This window comes from Pongo abelii, chromosome 16, assembly GCF_028885655.2.
Source record: "Pongo abelii isolate AG06213 chromosome 16, NHGRI_mPonAbe1-v2.0_pri, whole genome shotgun sequence".
Classification (NCBI taxonomy): Eukaryota; Metazoa; Chordata; class Mammalia; order Primates; family Hominidae; genus Pongo; species Pongo abelii.
The window spans coordinates 65,259,919-65,284,961 of record NC_072001.2 but is presented as its reverse complement, the minus strand read 5'-3'; the positions used below and the strand labels follow the sequence as shown (position 1 = coordinate 65,284,961).

The 25,043-nt window shown below is 44.3% G+C and overlaps 1 long non-coding RNA gene across 1 annotated transcript; it reads left to right on the top strand.

Moving 5' to 3' along the window:
• The first annotated feature begins 710 nt into the window (after positions 1-710).
• LOC129050134 (uncharacterized) lies at positions 711-17,522 on the top strand. Its single transcript, XR_008513630.1, has 3 exons — positions 711-8,277; positions 10,630-10,808; positions 13,941-17,522. It is a non-coding gene; the product is annotated as an uncharacterized LOC129050134 (long non-coding RNA).
• Positions 17,523-25,043: the final 7,521 nt, after the last annotated feature.

Sequence of the window (25,043 nt, the reverse complement as noted above, 5' to 3'; positions counted from 1 at the left end):
GCAGAAAGACCTAAGAGGCGCTAGAAGCAAGGCAGCGACAGGTTACCAGACGCCCCAGGCGCTTCAGAACAAGCTGCCTCCTGGGGAGACGGCAGGAGAGCCAAGTGGGCTCAGCCCCAAATGGCTGAGGGGACACCTAGAGGGTTCCAAGCAGGGGCAGGGCAGGCCCGGTAGCAGGGCCTCTTGAGTAAGGGCAGAGGGACGGGGAGATGGCTTCACTTCCGAGGAGCGCTGCGCAGGGAGAGATCGACACCCCAGCCATGGTGACCCGGGAGAGTGACGCTGTTCAAAGTCACCGGAAGACATGTGACTGGAAGGGGGACAGGGGAAGAGGGCCCCGCGAACAGCGTGCCTCGCTGGGCCCAGGCTCCGGCGAATCTCAGGGAACCCATGCGCCCCGTGTTTATACCCTACGGCCATGTGTGGAGCTGGGGGCCACCGCCGAAGCCCACCAGGCAGGGCAGGGCGCCCGGGGCTGGGGATCCTCCCTGCACCCCGCCACGGAGGAGGGGCTTAGGGCGCTCGGCTCCTCTGACCCACCGCCCAGCGGGGCCCCTGGCGCCGCCCTGGAAGGGCCGTTAGGCCCGGAAGGCCCTGGCGGCGGGCGCGGGAGACCCCCCCACCCCCCACCCCGCAGACGTTAAAGGGCGTTGATTTCCCGCCTCGCGTCCTCCTTCCGTTAGGGCCGGATGGCGGGGACTGGTGTTTATTTAGTAGGGGACCCCATGCAGGAGGACGCCCACTGGAGCTCTGGAGTGTGGGACATTCCCAAACCTAAACTGTTAACTGAGACCTGGAACTGTAGCCGAGTCACATATTCTTCTTTTTTTGAGACGTAGTTTGGTTCTTGTTACCCAGGCTGGAGTGCAGTGGCGCGATCTCGGCTCACTGCAACCTCCGCCTCCCCGGTTCAAGTGATTCTCCTGCCTCAGCCTAACAAGTAGCTGGGGTTACAGGCATGCGCCACCACGCCTGGCTAATTTTTTTGTATTTTTATTAGAGACAGGGTTTCACCATGTTGGCCAGGCGAGTCGTATATTCTTGTGGTGATAGTGGCCTTAGGAAAAAAAAACAAAAACGCCTTCTTGGATGACGTAAGGTAGAAGCCGCAGAAGCCTTGTTAAACAGTGCGTCTGGTCTGTGGGGCGTCTTTTGGATAAACCCCTAGAAAATGTGAAAACTGTCACGGGAAGAAGGGGCTGTACAGTGGATGTTAAGTTGGGTGAAGTTTACGGTTCCACCCATGAATACTGAGCTTCATCTGCCAACCTCGCAGGCCACTTTTCTTCAGCTCAAAGCTGAGGATTTTTAAGCAGATTTTCTGACAATGAGAGGGGAGCAGATATGCTTCCTGCTCTTTAAGCGATCTCGCTGGGATCCTAGTCATCCATCTAGTGAAGTCAAGAACCCATTAGGGTTCCACCGACCCAGGCTTTTTGTGCCCAAGTCACAGATTCTTCCAAGTCAGATAAGCCTAGGGGCTTCTACCACACACGACATAACTATTTTCTTTCTGTTCCTTTCTTTTCCCTATCAAAGTTCTCTCAGGCTCTCATAATGATACAAACATGGGTTTTACCATCCTCCATGAGACAGGAAAGACAATTCTTGAAATGACTTTTAAGTCACTTTGATGTCATTAGAGAAGTCATTTAACAAGCGTGTTATTGAGTTTAAAAAATTAAAAGACTATGGCCTTTGGTGACTTCCCTCCTTGGTGGGGCACTATACTTTGCTCTCTAGCTGTTGCAGCCTTTTTTATGGCTTGCAGGTTAAGTTGGGTGTGTGAGCTGCGCAAAAGCTCTGTAGTTTGTTAATGAAAGCAAACGCTGTGGGCCTGACTTGGAACTGCACCTGGATGTGGACTCACCCAAGTTGCTGGGCATTGTGGGATGGGAGGAAGGTGTTTTTCCTGAGACCAGAACTAGGAAAGTGAGAAAGGTTCCTGGTAGCAGGGAACCTGAACGAAGGACTACCTTTAAAATTTTGGGGAAGGGCGAGGGTTTGTTCTTAAAACCCATTTTTAGAATAGGTTAAACCTATATACAAATAGTAGCATTCATGGTGGCAGTACTTAGAGAAGATTCATCACAGTGGTTGGGAACGTAAAGGAAACGAGAGTGGGGATGGGCAAGCCTGGGATTAGAAAAAATATGACCTCTTCCTTTCTCCTGAATTAGTGCCTCGTCACTGTAAGCAGTCCTGGAATTCAGGAACAATGTTACAGAGATAATTAAACAGTAGTTCAGGTATAATTTTCAAGGCGGTTAAGAATTTGGGATTCAGTCTTGCTGATACGGAATCCCAAATTCAGTACACTTCGGGGATGTGGGTCTGGTGAGTGGTGTCAGAGTAGCAGGAATCTTGGGACTGAGGGAATAGGTGATATTCATTGTTAGGCAGCTACTTGCTGCAAATGGCCTCTTCATGGTTAGACCCTTTTCCAAATGTCAGGACGCTAGACATGTAATGTTGATTATACAGGAAAGTCGTGTTTGGTGATTTGCTTCTTTGATCTCTCAGCTCTCCCCTCCATTTTAACATCACCAAAATGCCTGAATTTAGGATGTGCTATTTGTCCCCACACCCTGAAATCCTGTGCTCTGTGCTGCTGGACTAAGTAAGTGGTAAAGAGTGTTGGATTGCAGTGGGAACCTGCGGTTGAATTCTCAAGTATCCTACGTGTTGTCTTTTCCTCCAATTGAGAGAGAATCTGAGGAGACCAACAAACTTTTGACCTCAGATCAGAGGTGGAAAGAGGGAGCTTGCAGAGGTATCAGTTCTGTGGGAGGTTGGATTATGACCAGAAAATGGGATAGTGACATGAGGAGTGTGGCAGTGGTGTTAAGAACTTTTCTCCTTGGGGTGCTAGTTGAGAGCCTTTGCTGTCACTCAATATAGGGCCCGGAGCTGCCCTTTTGGAGTGACATGCTGAAAGATGGAGCCCCAGTTGGCCCTGTCCTGGGTGAGGATATAGACCCGTGAAAATGTCGGTTCCTAGGTTGATGGTAATTGGAAGAGCTTTTTGGGTGACTCTGAAGAAGGCTGTTGGGCTAAGGGTAAAAGACCAGCTGTCACGTACAGGCTAAGGGATTCAGGACTCTCTTGAGACTTCTCTTTGGGTGGTAACTGGGATGGTGTTACAGGTGTTGGACAGAAGTCTGAAGTGAGTCAGGGATGGCAGGCTTCCTTTGTGCTCTGTGGCACAATCACAGGCACAGTGGGAGGGATAACGTTACCACCCCTCCTCTCCCTGAAGTGCCTTGTATACAGCTGTGGGCTGTCCAACTGCAACTCACCTTGGGCTTTCTTGGCCTTCATGCTATGTGGAAAAGGGAGAAAATGTCATTGTGAGAGATTTGGAAAATACATAGCACAAAAAAGAAACACTCTTATACCCAAATAATGAAAAGAAACTGAAGGAAAAAAATTGTCTAATTTATGAGTTGCTTTAGTCCAGGAAGCCTGAGGCCTACAGAGTAAATACCCATGTAGAGAAGATATCAGTGTTTAGGTGTAGGTTAAGGGTCTTTGCTGAGGCTGGGGATGGGACAGAACACAAAGCTTCTAGGTTTTTACCCCTTGACGAGAGGGCCTTTCTGGGGGAAGTGCTATTGTGCAGGTTTTAAAAAAACTTTTGTGCAAAGTACAAAAGAGTTATCAGAATTTGGGCTTCTGAGGGAGTCAGGTTTGTTATATATATATATATACAGATTTGGGGTTGTAAAGCAGGCATTGAAAAATAGCTGTGAGTTTCCAGAGTTTAAGGGGAACAAGGTTGGTAGTTGAGTATTGGGTCTGGGAACCCTTTCCTGCATCGTTGAAGGAATTTGCTCTTGTTGATGCTAACTGGAAGAGGGGAGCTTAAGGTTGCCTGACCAGAGCCCAAAAGAAACTGGAACTAAGGTACTGGCTGGATAGGCCAGCCATAGACATATTTGTGTCTATCCCATAAATGCAAAGCCAGGTGAAGGATACTGGTTCTATTACTCTCATTTCCCCACACAATTTGAGAAATGTTTGGTGTATGTGGTCCTGTAATGAGGGACAATGCTTTAAGTTGGATAGCTGTCTTTACAAAACAACAGCATTGCCGTATTTTTCTCACTTGCTATGCGCCAATGAAATCTTTCACCTAATTGCCACAGTCCTGGAACAGCATTTAATTTCTACTGATCTAGCCCAGCTCTATGGCCCTAAAAACCATGGCATAATGTCATGGAGCTTCCCCATCTTTCTTTGAGCAGATGGCCATAGGAAGGGTTTTAGGGTACCAAGATTATGGCCTGAAACTTCATGGAGATTCTGAAATCTCTGCTTTAAGGATTGATTAGGGTTTCTCACCCTGCTTTTCCCTTCTGGAGTGTATTTTTCTGTGGCCATTTTGCAAATTTCCCGGCATCTTACTCTTTTAAAAAGCTTGGAAGTTTTCTGGCTCTGATATTTTCCCTTTGGTCTATGTTCTGCCTTTTTCTTAGGTGTTTTTGGCTCTCCTCCCAACTATTAGGTTGGTGCAAAAGTAATTGTGGGTTCAGACCATGAATTTTAAATCATAACTAGGCTCAAACACATCTTTATTAATCAAAATTGGAACCATTACCATCAACACATTTTTGCCAACAAGACCAAGTTTATTCCTGTAGTGTAAAAATCCACGCTTACAGATTTGAGGAACTCTCAGAAAGCATTTTCTGCATACTGCTGGTTGTGGAAGTGTTTTCCCTGCAAAAAGTTGTCGATGCTTGAAGAAGTGGTAGTCAGCTAGTGGGAGGTCAGGTGAATATGGCAGATGAAGCAATACTTTGTAGCCCAATTCATTCAAACTTTGAAGCGTTGGTTGTGTGACATGTGGTCAGGCGTTGTTGTGTAGAAGAATTGGGCCCTTTCTGTTGACAACTGCTGACTGCAGGCGTTGCAGTTTTCTATGCATCTCATCGATTTGCTGAGCATACTTCTCAGATGTAATGGTTTCACTAGGATTCAGAAAGCTGTAGTGGATCAGACCAGCAGCAGACCGCCAGTGACCGTGACCATTTTTTTTTTTTTTTTTTTTTGGTGCAAGTTTGGCTTTGGGAAGTGCTTTGGAGCTTCTCAGTCCAGCCACTGAGCTGGTCTTCACCGGCTGTTGTATAAAATCCACTTTTCATCGCACGTCACAATCTGATCAAGAAATGGTCCATTGTTGTTGGGTAGAATAAGAGAAGATGACACTTCAAAATGATGATTTTTTTTTTTATTTTCAGTCAGCTCATGAGGCACCCACTTTTATTGAGCTTTTTCACCTTTCCAATTTGCTTCAAATGCTGAACGACCATAGAATGGCCGACATTGAGTTCTTTGGCAACTTCTCGTGTAGTTGTAAGATAATCAGCCTCTATGATTGCTCTCAACTGGTCATTGTCAACTTCCGATGGCCAGCCATTATGCTCCTCATTTTCAAGGCTGTTGTCTCCTTTGCAAAACTTCTTGAACCACCACTGGACTGTACGTTCGTTAGCAGATCCTGGGCCAAATGCTTTGTTGATGTTGTGAGTTGTCTCTGCTGCTTTATGACCCACTTTGAACTCGAATAAGAAAATTGCTTGAATTTGCTTTTTGTCTAGCATAATTTTTGTAGTGTAAAATAGACATAAACAACAAGTAATAAGTCATTAGCAAGAAAACATAGTGAGAAATACCCATTAAAAAGATGTATAACATAACCACATTTATTTAAGAATGTATTCCAGTATCAAACAGCAAATTCCAACAATGCAAAAACCGCAATTACTTTTGCACTCACTTTAATAACTTTCAGCTGCTCTTTGGGAAAAGGCCAAACAATTTCACAACTACAGTAAAAACAAAAAAGCAAAAACAAAAGACAAACCTGTGTGTCTTGCCGCTGATAACATCTGGTTTGGTTTTGTTTTCCTTTAAATGGTATTTAGTTTCTGGACCCAGAAGCCTGCAGTAGTAATGAAATACTTCCTGGTATTCTTGCTTGAGAATAATTCTTGGAGTGTGCAACCATAAATAGCATGCATGATATGCTTCAACCCATAGTCTGTCAGAGTCCCCTTGCCACCATTCAGTTGAAAGACAACTACTTGTCGACAGGGCTTGACGATGAGTTTCCCGTAGGTAGCTGCCGTGACTCCAGAACTTTTTGAAAATAATTTAGATTTGAAGGCATTTTGAAGGACAAATGGAGAGCCTGAGTTCTAGTCCTGGCACTGCCTTTATTGGCTGTGTGAATTTTGGCAAATCTCCAGATTTCTTTGGGTTGCGGTTTCCTCATGGGTAAAATCGGGATATTAATACCTTCCTCACAGTGTTGTTTGGGAGGATTAGATGTGCTCTATAGTCTGTCATATCACATAAATGCTTTCAATTTTTGTTATGACTTAAAAGCCAGTTTTAAATATGCCCTGGCCAAGAAGTTGGGGCACACAGAAAAAAAAATCAACAAAATTTTGTCTGAGATCAACCCCTGGGGAACTCAGAGCCCAGCAGAAAAAGCAAAAAAAAGGGGTTAATGGGAGTGCTTTTCTGCTCCCCTCAGCCCCTGACAATCTATTGACTGTTAAACTGTTGGGGAACCCTCTGCCTCTGAGACACAGGGCAACACCATCGGTGGCTATTAGAGATTTTCCTGGAAATTGGGAAACAGGTGACCAGCTTGCACAGCTGTGCTGCACCCCTGCCAACCACCCAGGCTGGGAGGGCGGTGTCATACCAGTTGTACATCCCCAGCACCAGTGCCCTGCCTGGAGATCTCCACCCTTGAGCCATTGCACCACCAGACCACCCGAAAACAACCTCACAACAATGCTGAGTTTGGCAAGCACAGACCAGAGGGTGGGTACCTGGGGAGTTGTGGGTCCCCTGGAGATCCAACCCTCAGCTTCGACTGTACCTTGTGGGGGTGGAGCATGGCCTGCCAAAGCCCACTTGGGACAAAGGAAACGTGGCATGGTGTTGCCAGCAGTTGAAGAGGGCTACGGAAACCTAAGAACAGATGTGGAGAAGGGGGATCATCTCTCGCCCCTGCCCCACTTCGCAGTCCACTGTTCTGGATGCTCAGCAGCTCTTTTCCTGAGGCCTGATAAGCACATGCTGAAAGAGGGCCTTTTCTGCTTCTCCAGCTGGTGTACCCCTGCTGAGGGCCAGTGAGCCCTAAGAGCCTACCTGCCTGCTATTTCTCTCAGGTGTCATCTATCGGACTGCACCCTGAATTACAACACCACCAACAGTACATGGCTACAACAGACAGCACCTGAAAAAGACACCACGGGAACCTACCTGCAACCAAGGAGCCTGTACAAAGCCTTGGCCCTCTGAAAGCACCCAGAAATAAAGCCAATTGATCATACACAACATACACCACAGTCAAAACCCCAAGGGAAAAAATGAAAAAAAAAAAAATCAAAATGCCCCATCTGAATGATAGCAAATTAAAAAAAAAAAAAAAACCTCCAGCTATTAGCTGGGTATGGTGGTGCATGCCTGAAGTACAAGCTACTCAAGAGGCTGAGGCAGAAAGATCGCTTGAACTCAGGAGGTGGAGGCTGCAGTGAGCCATGATTGCACCACTGCCCTCCAGCCTGGGGGACAGAGCAAGATCCCAGCTCTCCAAGCTTACTCTGGGGATTCCTTGGCAGAGAGGGGGACTGTTCAGTTTGTTGGAGGCTTCAAATTTTATTTTTATTTCTCTTTGCTGCTTTTTTGGCCAAGATTTGCTAGAAGCAGCGTAGATGGCCACACTTTTATTTTGTCCCACATTGTTGCTGAGGTGGTGTGCCTTCCTATCCTGGATCCATCCTGTCCCTCAGTGGGGTCCCTATGGCCAAGTGACTTAAGAGTCAGAAGACTTAGAGCCTGTTGAACATTCCAGGCCAGCGGGGAATGTGGTGGGCAGGCACTCATCAACTCTTCAAACCTTTTAAGCAATATATGAGCCAGAAATCAAAGCCAAAAAGAAGGTTACAAAATTGGCTTATCTGTAAGTTCTATGCATTGAACTACTGTAATCTTGGTTTTTAGTTAGAATTGCAGCAATTAGCTATATAAAACATAGCATCTTTCTAAAACTGTTTAAGCTAAGGAACTTTAGAGACTTTTGTTCTGCCACAATGCTTTTTATGGGTCTCTTTAGTAATTTATCCTAAGGTGGCCAATACATTTTTTGTCATATTTTTAGCAGTGGTTAATCTTTATGGTCTGTAGCAACTTGATTCTTGTCCCCTTGAAGGAAAGAAATCGCCTGAGGGGGATGAGGCAGAGTGAGAGAATGAGGTAAGTTTTTGAGCAGAAGTGAGAGTTTATTAAAAAGTTTTAGAGCAGGAATAAAAGGAAATAAAATACACTTGGAAGAGGGCCGAGTGGGCAACTTGAGAGATCCAAGTGCCCTGTTTGACTTTTGGGGTTTTATAAGTTTGGCTGCTTCTGGGGTTTTGTTTCTCCCCTCTCTTGATTTTTCCTTGGGGTGGGCTGTCCACATGGGCAGTGGCTTGTCAGCACCTGGGAAGGGCCACATGTGCAGTGTGTTTACTGAAATTGTGCACATGCTCATTCGAGGCATTTTTCCTTTACCAGTTGAGTGTTCCTAGAGGAAGGTCATATACCAGTTAAACTCTGTCATTTTTCCTCTTGGTAAGCATGTTTGAGCCCACTTGCCCAACTTCTGCAATCATATCAGGAAGCTGCTGATCACCAGCTTCAGGTATCTTCTGTCTGTTGGGAGACTGCTTCTCCCTGGCACTGGCTGTGACTAATTACTATTTTAGAGAGACATTGGTCTTTAATAATTTTAGACAATGGTACCCTGATATTCCTGGGTGTGGGGGGCCTTTCCTGCCCTACTCATGTTTGCCTAGCTACCCACTTTAACAATATCTCTATTTGCATAAGCCCCGTAACTGGGAACAACTATACCCAGAAGTCTCTGTCACCAGGTATCTTGATATCCCCTCGGTAATTCTCTTTTCATTCTGGTGGAGGCAGGAACTCTTCCATGATGAGGACGGATGGAAAAAGAGACAGATAATGGCCCAGGAGGCAAAGTACTTCAATTTTCTAGCTGTTTAGGCACCTGTGTGCCCATCCTTGAGTTGGTTGCTCCAAACTAATTCTATGCCTTGAAAATGACCCTTGTGACCAGGCAGGGTGGCTCATGCCCTGTAATCCTGGCACTTTGGGAGGCTGAGGAGGAGGATCACTTAAACCTAGGAGTCAGAGACCACCCTGGAAAACATAGCATAGTTAGACTCTGTCTCTACAAAAAAAAATTTTTTTTTTAAATTAGCTAGGCAAGGTGGCACATGCCTGCGGCCCTAGCTACTCAGAAGACTGAGGCTCCTAGGAGTATCACTTGAGCCCAGGAGGTTGAGGCTGCAGTGAGCCATGATAGTGCTACTGCACTCCAGCCTGAGTGACGGAGTACAGCCTGGGTGACAGAGTGAGACCCTGTCTCATAATAAAAAAAATTAAAAAAAAAGGCCAAGTGGGATGCCAAATGATCCAAAATGAGGGTGATTTGCAGCCTCTGTCAAATCATCTCTAGTCTTCAGAATATCATGATTCTGGCTGTCTTGGAAAGAAGTAAAACAATGAGAGATACTACATTAGTGATATGACAATCAAAAGAGAATTTTTGTGTCAGAATGAAAAAAAGGAATTTCACTAAGGAACCAACTAAAACATCATGAAGAAAATTACAACCCAGTTCTTCTTTAGAGACTTATTGTAGCCAAGAAATAATTCAGGAGTTAGCCCAAATTCTAGTCAAATAATAAAGCTTAAAAACAAAGGTCAGGGCTGGAATCTAGTATAAACAGGTGTGGTACAGTTTTCCTTTGAAACATAACTTTTATTTCTCTCTAGTCCCTCTTTTCTACTGAAGAGAAAGTATAGTAAGATCGATCTGTGTGCAAAATTAGTTTTAGCCTTATTGTACCTCTCCTGATTATTTGCACAAAGTGCAGCAAGAATTGTTTTGGCCATATAGGCTTTGCTGGAACTTTACCTGAAAATTTGTTAGTCTAATCAAAGCCTTGGTAAAATAACCAACATCTCCAACTGTGCTCTGTTTAAAAAAAAAACAGATTCTTATTCATCATATGCAAATATAACTGTACTGCCATAAAATAAGAATACTCATGAATAGTTTCCAAATTTTAGAGAACTCAGGTAGAGAGAAAGGTAAATTTGGGTCACAAAAGTATACTTTAGAATCAGAGTTGCTGCCTTCCAAACAAGGATGTTTGTTCACTGTTGGGAGAAAAGCTGAGTGTTCAGAGAGAAGCTGAGGCAGGGCTTGGAACATGTCCAGGGTCCAGGTAAAACTCCTTGTGGCCTTTGGAATGTGTCCAGACTTGCTGGCTCCTTGCTTCTAGCACTCCCATGATCTCAAGTAGACATATGTTTCAAAGAAAATGCTAAATTCTCACAGCTGTAGCTCATTCACTTGATACACCGCTCCCTTTCAACACCCACATCCTCACCACCTGTTTCTTTGATCACCAATAAATAGCGTGGGCTCCCAGAGCTTGGGGCCTTTGCAGCCTCCATACTAGTGTTGGACCCATGGTCCCCCTTTCTCTGTTAATTTGTCTTTTCTCATTCCTTTGACTCCACTGGACTTCATAGCCCCCATGGCCTGGTGTTGGGTCTGATCACCCCAACATTCGTGGCACCCAATGTGGGGCAAAGAAGACCCTGGTGAAGGAACACTACAGCGTGTGAAAGTGGAGGATGCATCATCAGAGGACACTCGAGGACGACTGAAAGAAGCTCTGTGGGAAAGCTGTGTGCTCGGAAGAACCAGGGTAACAATGAGACAAAGAGAAAGCAAACATTCTGCTTATTTGAATTTGTTTATTTATTTATTTATTTAATTTTTTTTTTTTGAGACGGAGTCTTGCTCTGTTGCTCAGGCTGGAGTGCAGTGGTGTGATCTCAGCTCACTGCAAGCTCCGCCTCCTGGGTTCACGCCATTCTCCTGCCTCAGCCTCCCGAGTAGCTGGGACTACAGGTGCCCGCCACCATGCCCAGCTAATTTTTTTGTAGTTTTAGTAGCGATGGGGTTTCACCATGTTAGCCAGGATGGTCTCGATCTCCTAACCTCATGATCCACCCGCCTCAGCCTCCCAAAGTGCTTGGATTATAGGCATGAGCCACTGCGACCAGCCAGTTTATTCTTAAGGCATTTATTACAAGGAGGGAGAGTGAAAGTTAGTACTCAGAATTTGTTACTCTTTAGTACAGTAAAGCAGTTTTGCCCATGGTTTCTGGAACAGGGGACTATGGAGTTGGATGAATCGGAGAGAATGGGAAGATATTTTAAAAAGGTATATAAAGATGGAGTAAAAATTCCAGTTTCCGTTTGGTCAATGTGGGCACTAATAAAGGCAGCTCTTGAGCCATTCAAACAGATAATGAGGCGGATTCAGATAAGGACGAGGAGGATGAGTGTAAAAAACTAAGTTCAAATTCTGAGTGTGAGGAACAGCTACCAGAGGAGATGAAAGGAAAGCTAAAGTATGTTTTACTAGCCCGTCAGCTCCACTGGCTGAATTAAGTGAATGGCCACCTCCTCTCTCTCCCCTTAATGGGTGAGAAAATGAATTAGCTGAAAAACTTACTGCTCCTATAGTTGCAACATTAAAACCTGGAGCAATTGGTGGTGCTATACAAAATTCTATTCAAAAAGCTAGACAGAGCCAAGGGAGACCTTGAAGTATGGCAATTTCCAGTTACTATAACCCCGCAAAGAAGGACAGAATATAGCTAATTGGGCCACCTTTCCTTTTAAGTTACCAAAGGAATTCAAGCAAGCCATTAGTCATTATGGCCTGAACTCTCCTTTTGTGCAAACTTTGTTAAAAAATGTGACTCTTGGTAATAGGTTAATGCCATATGATTGGGATACTTTAACAAAATCTGTTCTCACTCTGTCTCAGTATTTACAGTTTAAAACTTGGTGGGCTGATGAAGCTCAAACTCAGGCAAGGGAAAACACACAAGCACAGCCACCTCTGCCTGTTTCCTTTGAACAGTTAATGGGAGTTGGCCCTAACTGAAGTCAATTACAGAATCAAGCAGTAACGGAGGATGTTGCCATTTTTCAGCTGCACTCTGTGTGCTTACAGGCATGGGAAAGGATAAATGTTACAGGGGAAAATATCCTTTCAGTTCTGTCTGACAAGGACCTAAAGAACCATATATTGATTTTATTGCTTGGCTCCAAGAGGCTGTGTATAAAGCCATAACTGATAAAACAGCTCAGAATGTTCTAATACAGCTTTTTGCATACCATAATGCTAATGCAGAGTGTCAAACTGCTATTAGACCCCTGAGAGGGAAGGCTCGTTTAGCTGAATATATTAAGGCTTGCGATGGCTTTGGAGGTAACTTACATAAGGCTATTCTTTTAGCTCAGGCTATGGCTGGATTTAAAATAGAAAAGAATATGCCCTGTTTCTCAGGCTCTTGCTTTAATTGTGGGCAATTTGGATACACAAAAAAGGAATATAGAAAAGGAAATGCTGTCTAGTAATGGAAAAGCCTCATTTGCTGGACCTCAACAGCAAGTTTTTCAAATTGACTTTGCTTCTGCTCAAAGGGCTGAAGTTATGGCTGTGATAACAGTGTTAAAAACTTTTAAGCAGCCAGTAAACATTGTTTCTGATTCAGCCTATGTAGTGCAAGCCACGCAAAATATTGAATGTGCCTTAATTCAAAATGTGACTGATGAACAACTTAATCTTTTATTTCATTCTTTACAGCAAACAGTACAACAAAGGCATTCCCCTCTCTATATCACTCATCTGAGAGCACATACTCACCTCCCTGGCCCTTTAACTAAACTTAATCAAAGGGCGGATGCATTGGTATCTGCAGTCTTTGCTGATGCACAAATACTCCATTCTTTAACCTATCTTAATGCCGCAGGCCTTAGAAAAAGATATGGTCTATCATGGAAACAAGCTAAAGAAATTGTACAGCAGGGTGCGGTGGCTCATGCCTGTAATCCCAGGACTTTGGGAGGCCGAGGCGGGTGGATCACGAGGTCAGGAGATCGAGACCATCCTGGCTAACATGGTGAAACCCCGTCTCTACTAAAAAAAATACAAAAATATGCTGGGTATGGTGGCAGGCGCCTGTAGCCCCAGCTACTCTGGAGGCTGAGGCAGGAGAATGGTGCGAACCTGGGAGGAGGAGCTTGCAGTGAGCCGAGATCGCGCCACTGCTCTCCAGCCTGGGCAACAGAGCAAGACTCCGTCTCAAAAGAAAAAAATGAAATTGTACAACCCTGTTCTGCCTGCCAAGTCCTGCATCTGCCACCTCAAGGAACAGGAGTTAACCCTAGAGGTTTATCTCCAAATTCCTTCTGGCAGATGGATGTAACACATATTCCTGCTTTTGGAAAATTGTCCTTTGTTCAGGTTTCAGTAGATAAACTATTCACATTTTATCTGGGCCACATGTCAAACAGGGTAAGCTACAGCTCATGTTAAAAGACATCTTTTATCTTGCTTTTCAGTTATGGGAATCTCAGAAAAAATCAAAACTGATAAAGGCCAAGGATACTATAGTAAAGCCATGGCTACATATTTTCAACAATGGAATATTACCCATACTACAGGTATTCCATATAACTCGCAAGGACAGGCAATGGTGGAAAGAGCTAATCGTACTTTAAAAACTCAAATACAAAAGCAAAAAGGAGGGGACCAGAATATAAGACACGGCATAGGCAGTTGCATTTAGCTTTATTAACATTAAATTTTTTTAATTTATAAAAAATCAACCCGTGACTGCAGCTGAACAACACCTGACAGGACAAAAGGAAAATAAAAAGGCTGGACAAGATATATGGTGGAGGGAGGCACATACAAACAGTTGGGAAAAGGGAAACATAATTATATAAGGAAAAGGATTTGCTTGTGTCTCTCCAGGTGACAATCAGGTATCCGTGTGGGTACCCACCAAACATGAAGATCTATCATGAACCACAGCGTCTAGTGGACCCACCTGTAAATTGAAGGTTTAAGGATTGCTTTTTTGCTATACTATTGCACAAGAAGGATAAGCCTCGATTTGCTTTCTCTATGCCTTCTGTTAATCAGAAAAAGCCTGTTTCTCATTATCAATGGTAAGTTTTACCCTGCGGTAATTAACCAAAGAGGTAGAAGCTGAGTTACAAATGCTTCAGCAATAATAATAATAATAAAAGGCCTTTCTTTTGTTTTGCTAGATTTACTAATGTGGGGTGAGGTTATGCTTGTGTTTTTGCAGGAGATGAACACCGTGTGGGTGCCCTCAAGATGTGTATAACCATGGAACAGGAGACTGGGGGTACCCATGGATCCCAACCATGGACTGGGTTCCCCCAGTATGAGCCATGAGCCAGTTGAATCTGAATGTGAAGGTGGAATGAGGACCGACCAGAGTCATGCTGACATCAACCCCCATAACACAGGGATAGATCAAGAAAACCACACAGGAAGCTGAGAAACTGCTGAAGCACCAGGGTTTTACCTTTTGCTGGGATTCAGAGGTACAACAGATGCTTAACAGTCCAATGCTTTCTGACTGAACTCCTCTCTACCCTGAATACAAGAGACCCTAAGAGTTAGGCAGGAATATCATCGCCCCTATTCAGCATGAAGAAGTTACAGAAGACGACCTTCATCCTTCTGCAACCCTTAGAATTAAGGGTCCTCTTGTAAAAGGGAAGGGGGAAACACGTAAGAAGCATTCAAACCAGAGTGACTCCATTTTGAATAAGGGCTAAGAAAAATGAAGCTGGATCACCAACCAGCAATTAAGGGCTGCACAGCCTGCAATTGCCTTGCTCAATTAATTTAAAAACAAAAAGAGGACCTTTTGGATTCAAAGTTGTGTTATGTTACTCTTAAATGCCATCTAGAGGGCAGAGATGAAAATCTCATCCTCGAGATTGTAAAACTAAAAGAGCAGGTTTTTGAAGCCTCTCAGGCTCACTTAGCCCTGCTCCCTGGAACTGATACTTTGAACAAGACCGCCAATGGGTTGTCTACAATCAATCCTCTTAAATGGATTAAGGCCATTGGAAGCTCTACACTTGCAGATTTTATTCTAATAATTATGTGCTTGTGCTGTCTTCTTTTAGTCTGCAGATGCAGAAGCCACTGCTGGAGAGAAAGCCGCCATTGAGAACAAGCAATGATAGCTGTGGTAGTTTTACAAAAAAGAAAAGGGGGACATGTTGGGAGAAACACTGAGTGTTGGGAGAGAAGCTGAGGCAGGGCTTGGAATATGTCCAGGGTAAAACCCCTCCTGGCCTTTGGAATGTGTCCAGACTTGCTGGCTCCTTGCTTCTAGCACTCCCATTATCTCAAGTAGCCATATGTTTCAAAGAAAAATGCTAAACTGTCACAGCTGTAGCTCATTCACTTGATACACCACTTCCCACCTAGCATGTCCAGTTCATATTGCTGGAAGGGCAGATTTACATGCCTTCTGTTTTATAGTACTAGTGTAGCAGGACCAGTCACAGACAAAACCTCTTGGACACTGGTTTTAGGAAGGAAGAGGCTTTAATCAGCTGGGACCATAGGTAGACTCACGTCCCAAGATCCAAGCTTCTCAAAGTAAAGATTCATGTCCCTTTTATAAGGGCTTACAACTCTAAGGGGTCCATGTGAAATGGTCATGATACATTGTGCAAGTGGGGGCTATGTGATTGAGGGCTACATGCATCAGTGATGGGGGCTAGCAGAACAGAACAAAGTTTCACAAGTCTTCCTCAAACAATGTCTGGAATCTATAGATAACACAAGCGATTAGGTCAGGAGTTGATCTTTAACTACCAGGCCTGGTTCTTGGTGCCAAGCCATCTGGCTATTGATCTCACTTCTGCTATTTTTTAACTTTTTGCTGCCTTTTTGAAACAGGAGACAATGGGAGAGGTGGTCTCCTTCCTTACTAGTTAGGGAAAACACTCCTCAGTCAGATACAATACCCATTTTCATAAGACATTTAGGTAAAAGAGACACAAGTACTGTACATAAAGCCTATTTAAACATTCCAACCTTCATAATCATATCAGCCCTTACATTTTCATGTTCTGGCCCCAGGAAACTTTTTCTTTTCCACTCCCAGACCATTTCACCCTCTCTGGTAAAAAAGGATTTGGGTTCTCAGCAGCGACTTGAGCCAAGGGACCCAGGCTCTTTTGTCAATCTTGACTAATTTGCCTCAACATTTTCCCAGGCAATTGTTAATCAGCTTTCTCATTGTAACCTTTGCCTTCTGATTGAAGAAATTTCTCCAATCTGGGGCAAATACAGAAAACTAGTTTGGGGATTTTTAATTTTGAAGGACCAGCAGGTTCTCCCTTTGGTCTACCCAACCTTCAATAGTGTTGTATTAAAACCTTTGTGGTATATATACATATTTCAATAGCTTTTGGGGTACAAGTGGTTTTTGGTCTCTAAGAAGCTCCAAACTTTCCCTCATTTTCCTTTCTTCTTCTAAGCCATCCAAAGTCTTTCAACCTGCCACCCAATTCCAAAGTTTCTTTCATATTTTCCGGTATTTTTATAGCAATGCCCCACTCCTTGGTACCAATTTTCTGTAATAGGCTGTTCTTACATTTTTATAAATACCAAAGGCTGGGTAATTTACAAAGAAAAGGTGTTTAATTGGCTCATGGTTCTGTAGGCTTTATAGGAAGCATGGTGCTGGCATCTGTTCAGCTTCTAGGGAGGCCTCAGGAAGCTTGCAATCATGGCAGAAGCTGAAGGGGGAGCAAAGGTCATGCACAGTGATAGCAGGAGCCATTGAGAGACGGGGAGGAGGTGCCACACCCTTTTTAAACAACCAGATCTTGTGAAAACTCACCATTGCAAGGACAGCACCAAGGGGATGGCATTAAACTACACATCAGGGATTCATTCTCATGGCCCAATCACCTCCCACCAGACCCACCTCCAACATGGGAGATTACAATTCAACATGAGGTTTAGAGGAAACAACATCCAAACTACATCAACATCTTACTTTATACACCCTGTATGTAGAATTTTTTTCTCTTATATCTACTAGTTTTAATCACATATATTAACTACTATTCTCTTAGTAACCCTCATTTCTGGTGAAAAACCTAGGATTACTTAATGCTGGGAACAGGATTTCTGCAACAATGTGACATGCTCATGATGGCTGTCATGCACACGGCTAGAAGTTGTTGGTTTACTGGAGCAGGGAAAGGAACGCCTGGCCACCTAAAGTGGGAAACTGCTCAAACCACAAACAATAGCAGGAGCAGCCTGTGCCTTAACAACATGTTTTTGCTACTGATAATCAGCCAGAACCTGTTTCTCTACTCCTCGCTAAGAACGCTTTGTTTCCCATAAGGAATGCTTTTAGCTAATCTATAACCTATAGAAACAATGCTTATCACTGGCTTGCTGTCAATAAATATGTGGGTCAAACTCTGTTCGTGGCTCTCAGTTCTGAAGGTCGTCAGCCCCCTGATCCCACTTTGCACTCTATTTCTGTGTCTTTGTCTTCAATTCCTTAGCACCGCTGGGTTGGTGTCTCCATGACTGAGGTGGTCTCAGTAACTTAACATAATGTTGTGACTTCCTCTCTTCAGTAGTTCAGCAAGTGGGAGGGAGTGGCACCCAGTGGCTTTTTCGCTTCCATAGTTTGGTGAACAGGAGGGAGTGTTACAGCTCTTTTACTTGCACCATCTGCAGCTCAGTGAGCCAGCCAGGTGTGTCACAGCTCTTTTGCTCCTGTAATTCAGTGAGCAGGAGGGAGTGGCATCCTATGGCTTCTTCTCACCTGTTGTTTTGCAAGCAGGAGGGAGGGTTATAGCTCTTTTTTACTCCTGCTCCCTACAGCTTAGCAAGTTCCGGGTTCCAAGAATAAGAAGGTGTGCAGACACTGGAGAGCAAGTAAGGCAGAGAAGAATTTTATTGAGCTACAGAAGGAAAGGTCTCAGCTGTGAGAGGGGACCAGGAAAGCAGGTAGCTGTTTATGAGGCTGAGTCTGTGGTTTTTATGGGCTTAGAATGGGGGAATGCATGCTGATTGGTCCACAGGTGGGCTTGGAGAGAGCACCATTTGATTGGTTAAAAGGCATCATCCGGAAGGAACCAATTGAGAGAAAGTGGGTAAGATGGGGATAGAAGTTTTCACTCCAGTCATGGACTCTTATCCAGAACTAGCAGCTCAGTCCTCAGGTTGAAGGTCGAGCCCTGCCAGCAACCCGTCCCTGTCTGCCTAGGAATTTGTCTGTCTCCTATTGCTATCAATAACATGACTTTAAAATTTTAATTACTGAAGAGAATTTAGAGACTAGTTTTATTTAACAAAGATTATTGAAGTCACATGAACTAAATGGCATTTGAGCTAGCTTCTATTTTCCTGAGAAAATATTTCATTTAAGCACTTTTCTTTAAGCCAATTGATTAGAGCTTTCCTATAACTTGGCAGTGAAATATATCTACATGACACATAGAAGCATATAGACATGGCCAGGCGTGGTGGCTCATGCCTGTAACCTCAGCACTTTGGGAGCCTGAGGCAGGGAAATCACCTGAGAGCAGGAGTTCAAGGCCAGCCTGACCAACGTGGAGAAACCCCATCTCTACTAAAAATGTACAAAATTAGCCAGGCATGGAGGCATATTCCTGTAATCCCAGCTACTCAAGCGCCTAAGCCAGGAGAATCAGAGGATATGGTGAGCTGAGATTGCAACATAGCACTCCAGCCTGGGCAACAAGAGCAAAACATTGTCTCAAACAAAAAATATATATATATAGACATACAAACACACAAGACAGAAGATCTTATAGATTTATAATGGGTCGAGAATTGGTTGGTTCTCGGTCTTGCTGACTTCAATAACGAAGCCGCGGACACTCACAGTGAGTGTTTACAGTTCTTAAAGATGGCGTGTCCAGAGTTTGTTCCTTCAGAGGTTCAGATATGTCCAGAGTTTTTTCTGGTGGGTTCGTGGTCTCGCTGACTTCAGGAGTGAAGCTGCAGACCTTTGCAGTGAGTGTTACAGCTCTTAAAGGTGGCACATCCGGAGCTGTTTGTTCCTTCTGGTGGGTTCATGGTCTCACTGGCCTGAAAAGTGAAGTTGCAGATCTTCATAGTGAGTGTTACAGCTCTTAAAGGCAGTGCAGACCGAACGAATGAGCAGCAGCAAGATTTATTACTAAGAGTGAGGGAACAAAGCTTCCACAAAGTGGAAGAACACTGGAGCCAGTTGCCACTGCTGGCTGGGGTGGCCTGCTTTTATTCCCTTATCTGGCCCCACCCACATCCTGCTGATTGGTCCATTTTATACGGAGCTGACTGGTCCGTTTTGCAGAGTGCTGGTTGGTCTGTTTTGACAGAGTGCTGATTGGTGCATTTACAAACCTTTAGCTAGACACAGAGCGCTGATTGGTGCATTTACAAATCTTTAGCTAGACAGAGAGCACTGATTGGTGCATTTACAATCCTTTAGCTAGACAGAAAAGTTCTCCAAGTCGCAGGGACCCAGAAGCCCAGCCGGCTTCACCTCTTAATGGCATTTGCTGCCGGACTTTGCTTGGCACCTAGCCTGGGCTCTCCTGCAGTGCAGAGTGAGCTCATCCCCAGTCAAGCCCAGCAGGTGCCGGCCAGCACGCCAAGTGTGCGGCCGGCCCAGCCCACGCCCACCAGGAACCTGCCCCCGCCTGCGAGCACCGCGCGCAGCCCTGGCTCCTGCTGGCGCCTCTCCCTCCACACCTTCCCGGAGCAGAGGGAGCCGGCTCCGGCCTCGGCCAGCCCCAGAGAGGGACCCATACAGAGTATTAGCGGGCTGAAGGGTTCCTCCAGCACAGCCAGAGTGGATGCCGAGGCAGACGACGTGCCAAGAGCCAGCGAGGGCTGCTAGCACGTTGTCACCTCTTAATAAGATTCTTCATTTGCAGTTTTCAAAGCTTCTCCCCTACTTTAAAAACTATTAATCCCTTGGATACCTGTTACATACCATAAACAACTGTTAGCTATGCCACTGTAAATTTGCATCTCCAAAGACATGACTTAGGTGAAACCGGTAGAAAAGGTGTGTCTCAAAGGCACAAACTTAGATGTAAACAAAGGTAAGAGTTAGTATATAAATTTTAGGCCATTGTCTTCCCCATAGTTAAAGTGCCTGGTGGTTTAGGTGCAGAAACAGAGATGCCCTTACAAATGGGAGTTTCCTTTAAAGATATAAATTTCTTTTTACAAAGAGTTTCACAAGACTAGTTTAGTTTGATAGGTTTTTTTTTTTTTTTTTTTAAACTTAGCTTGTCTCTTAATTCTAGAGCCAGATTACTGGCTTTAGGGTAGAGCCCTTTAAGAAACAGGGCCAATGGGTGCAGTGACTCACACCTGTCATCTCAGGACTTTGAAAGGCCGAGGTGGGAGGATTGCTTGAGGCCAAGAGTTTGAGACTGGCCTGAGCAACATAATGAGATCCCATTTTACAAAAATCAAAAGAAAGCAGTTTTTAGGACTAAACCATGCTTTTCTTATCCAAACACAAAGGACCAAGTAGTCCCCTGTAATAATAACTATTTCCTGTAAACAACACTGCTGTTAGCCACCTCTAACACTATAAACAGTTGCTCATAACTTCTAGCGATCACACACACCAAGGTCTAGTCCTCTCACAGTACCAAGTAATCTCTGGTAACCCTAAAAGCCAAGGGGACCAGGTAGTGCAATACAAAAAGAGGGCAGTGTTTTAGACCTGAGAGGAAATTTCTCATGATTCTTGAAACACCTCAAGGAAAGTAGAAGACCCCCAAATAGGGAGTTAAAAAGGACAAGCGCATTACATAATGATAAAACGTTCAACTCAACAAGAATATTTAACTATCTTAAATACGTGCACACACCTAACATTAGAGCACCCAGATTTATGAAACAATTACTCCTAAACCTAAGAAAATAGCCACACAATAATAGTGAAAGATTTCAACACCCCACCCCACTGACAGCATTAGATAGATCATCAAGGTGGAAAACTAACAAATTCTGGGCTTAAATTGGACACTTGACCAACTGGACCTAACAGACAACTACAGAATACTCCACTCAACGACCACAGAATATAGACCACAGATCGACCACAGCCTTGGTTATAAAGCAAGTCTTTATTTAAAAAAAAAGTCAAATTACTTCTCTTCACTGACAGTGTGGCTCTATGTCTAGAAAACTCTAAAGGTTTCACCAAAAGACTCCTAGTCCTGATAAATGACTTCACGAAAGTCTCAGAATACAAAATCAATGTATAAAAATTGGTAGCATTTCTATACACCCATAATGTTCAAGCTGAGAACCAAATCAAGAATGCAATTCCATTTACCGTAGACACACACACAAATACCTAGGAGTATGTCTAACCAAGAAGGTAAAAGATTTCTACAAGGAGAACTAACTACAAAACACTGATGAAAGAAATCATACACGACACAAACCAATGGAAAAAGCATTCATTCCATGCTCGTGGGTTGGGAGAATCAATCTCATTAAAATGCCCACTTTGCTTAAAACATTCTACAGATTCAATGCAATTCCTATCAAATTACCAATATCATTTTTCCACAGAATTAGAAAAAAGATTCTAAAATTCATATAGAACCAAAAAAGAGCCTGAATAGCTGAACCAATCCTAAGCAAAAAGAACAAAGCTGGAAGCATCACATTACTTGACTTCAAACCATACTACAAGGCTACAGTAACCAAAACAGCATGGTTAGTGGTTAGTGGTGCAAAACAGACAATCAGAACGAAGTAGAAAACCCAGAAATAAAGCTGCACACCTACAACCAACTAGTCTTTTACAAAACTGACAAAAAGAAACAATTGGGAAGGGACAGTCTATTTACTAAATGGTGTTGGGATAGCTGGCTAACCATATGCAGAAGAATAAAACTAAAGATGGATGAAAGCCTTAAATGTTAAGACCTCAAACTATAAAAATCCTAGAAGAAAACTCTTCCAGACATTGGGCTAGGCAAAGAATTTCTGACTAAGACCTCAGAAGCAAACACAACAAAACCAACACAACAAAAATCGACAAGTGAGACCTAATTAAACTAAAGAGCTTCTGCACAGCAAAAGAAACTATCAACAGAGTAAAAAGACAACCTACAGAATGGGAGAAAATATTTGCAATCTATGCATCCAACGAACGACTCATAGCCAGAATCTATAAATAACTGAACAAGAAAAAACAAATAACCAGGCTGGGTGTGGTGGCTCACACCTGTAATTCCAGCAATTTGGGAGGCCGAGGCAGGGGTATCACTTGAGGTCAGGAGTTTGAAACATGCCTGACCAACATGGCAAAACCCTGTCTCTACTAAAAATACAAACAATAAAAAAAATTAGCCAGACATGATGGCATGTGCTGTAGTCCCAGCTACTTCGAGATTGTGCCACTGCACTCCAGCCTTGGCGACACAGCAGGACTCCATCTCAAAAAACAAACAAACAAAACCAAATAACCCCATTTAAAAGTGGGCAAAGAACATGAACAGACATTTCTCAAAAGAAGATATACAAATGGCCAGCCAACATATAAAGAAATGCTCATTGCTAACCATCAGAAAAATGCAAATAAAAACCACAGTGAGATATCACCTTACACCAGTCAGAATGGCTATAATAAAGTCAAAAAATCACAAGTGTTGGTGAGGTTTCCTTCCTGACTGAAATATATGCGTATTTACCATCCACCATTTGGGTACGTCTTCATCCTCCTGCCAGACCCAGCTAATTGGTTAATTGCATCCACCTGCACTGTCAGGGGAGGGAAGAGTGAATGATCTCCAACCTACTTTTCTCCCTGGTCTTTTGGTGAACAGGGGAAGCTTATACACTATTGGTGGGAATGTAAGTTGGTTCAGTTCCTGTGGAAAGCAGTTTGGAAATTTCTTAAAGAACTAAAAATAGAACTACCATTCAGCCCAGCAATCCCATTACTGGATATATACCTAAAGGAAAAGAAATCATTCCACAAAAGACACCTGTACCCATTGGTTTATTGCAGCAATATTCACAATAGGAAAGACATGGAATCAACCTAAATGCCCATCGACAGTGGACTGGATAAAGGAAATGTGGTACCTATGCACCATGGAATACCATGCAGCCATAAAAAGAATGAAATGATGTCCTTTGCAGCAACATGGATGCAGCTGGAAGCCATTATCCTAAGTGAATTATCACAGAAAAAGAAAATCAAATACTGCATTTTTCAAAAGTGGGAGCTAAACATTGAGTACACATGGACAGAAAGATGGGAACAGTAGACACTGGGGACTTCAAAAGAGGGAAGAGAAGGAGAGGGGAAGAGTTTTAAAAACTGGGCTGGGCACAGTGGCTCACGCCTGTAATCCCAGCACTTTGGGAGGCCGAGGCGGGTGGATCACCTGAGGTCAGGAGTTTGAGACAAGCCTGGCCAACATGGTGAAACCCCGTCTCTACTAAAAATACAAAAATTAGCCAGGTGTGGTGGTTGGCGTCTGTAATCCCAGCTACTCGGGAGGCTGAGGCAGGAGAATCACTTGAACCTGGGAGGCGGAGGTTGCAGTGAGCTGAGATGGCACCACTGCCCTCCAGCCTGGGCAACAGAGCGAGACTCCATCTCAAAACAAAAACAAAAACAACCCTACATATTAGGTACTATGCTCACTAATTGGATGATAAGGTCAATAGAAGCCCAACCCTCAGCATCATGCAATATATCCATGTAACTCATCTACACATGTACACCCTGAATCTAAACTAAAAGTAAAAAAATGCCCTGGCCACATAGCAGATATGCTGACATTTCTACCATCAGACCAAGTGTTTTCACTGTCATATATTGCATGTTAAATCACTGCAGTGAAATTTTGTTTTTGTGTAAATATTTGTGCGTGGAAAGGGTCCATAGCTTTCACTAGCCTCCTAAATGGGGTTGATGATGCTAAAAAGTTGAAAGCCAGTACTTTAGAGTTGAAAAGTTGGATTCAATGATGGGAATGGATTGATTGCTTCCAAAAGGCTTCTCTTAATATGTCTGAATAGTAATTGCTGTGCTTCTTTGTGTAGTAAAATTCTTAATGTGGCCTGATAGCTGTACAGAACATTTGAGATTGGGACTGAAAATCTTGGACATATGTTCCTTGGTAGCCATTAGTTTATCTAATTGCCATTAGCGTTAAGGTGAGCATAAAGCAAATTATTAACTGCATGGCCCTAAGAAAGTCACGTTATCTCATGGGATCTGTTACCTCATTTATAAGACATTTTTAAAAGGAGGAATGTGACCTTGAAGATTTCCAAAACTCCTAGTTTGGATTCTCTAGAAAAGTGAGATCAATGCTAGACTTGGATGGAGCCCTTTTGTGGCAGAAATGAACCAGGCTTTGCAAAGAAGGAAAAAGACTGAGTGCCCAAATGAGGAAGAGGCCCAGAGGATCCAAGAAGCCTCTTCCTCCATAAATGGGAAACACAAGCCTGCTGTGGCAAAGAGCCAGCATAATCAGGGCAGGATGAGGGCTACTGGTGAGAGTTGACAGCATGCTGGCAGTCCTCACAGCCCTGGCTCACTCTTGGCGCCTCCTCTCTCTGGGCTACCACTTGGGCGGCACTTGAGGAGCCCTGCAGCCCACCGCTGCACTGTGGGAGCCCCTTTCTGGGCTGGCCAAGGCCAGAGCCCACTCCCTCAGCTTGCAGGGAGGTGTGGAGGGAGAGGGGCGAGCAGGAACCGGGGTTGCGTGCGGCGCTTGCCGGCCAGCTGGAGTTCCGGTTGGGTGTGAGCTTGGCGGGCCCCGCACTTGGAGCAGCCGGCCGACCCTGCCGGCCCCAGGCAATGAGGGACTTAGCACCCAGGCCAGCGGCTGTGGAGGGTATACTGGGTCCCCCAGCAGTGCCAGCCCACCGGCGCTGCACTCGATTTCTCACTGGGTCTTAGCTGCCTTCCCACGGGGCAGGCCTCGGGACTGCAGCCCACCATGCCTGAGCCTTCCCCCGCCTCCCTGGGTTCCTGTG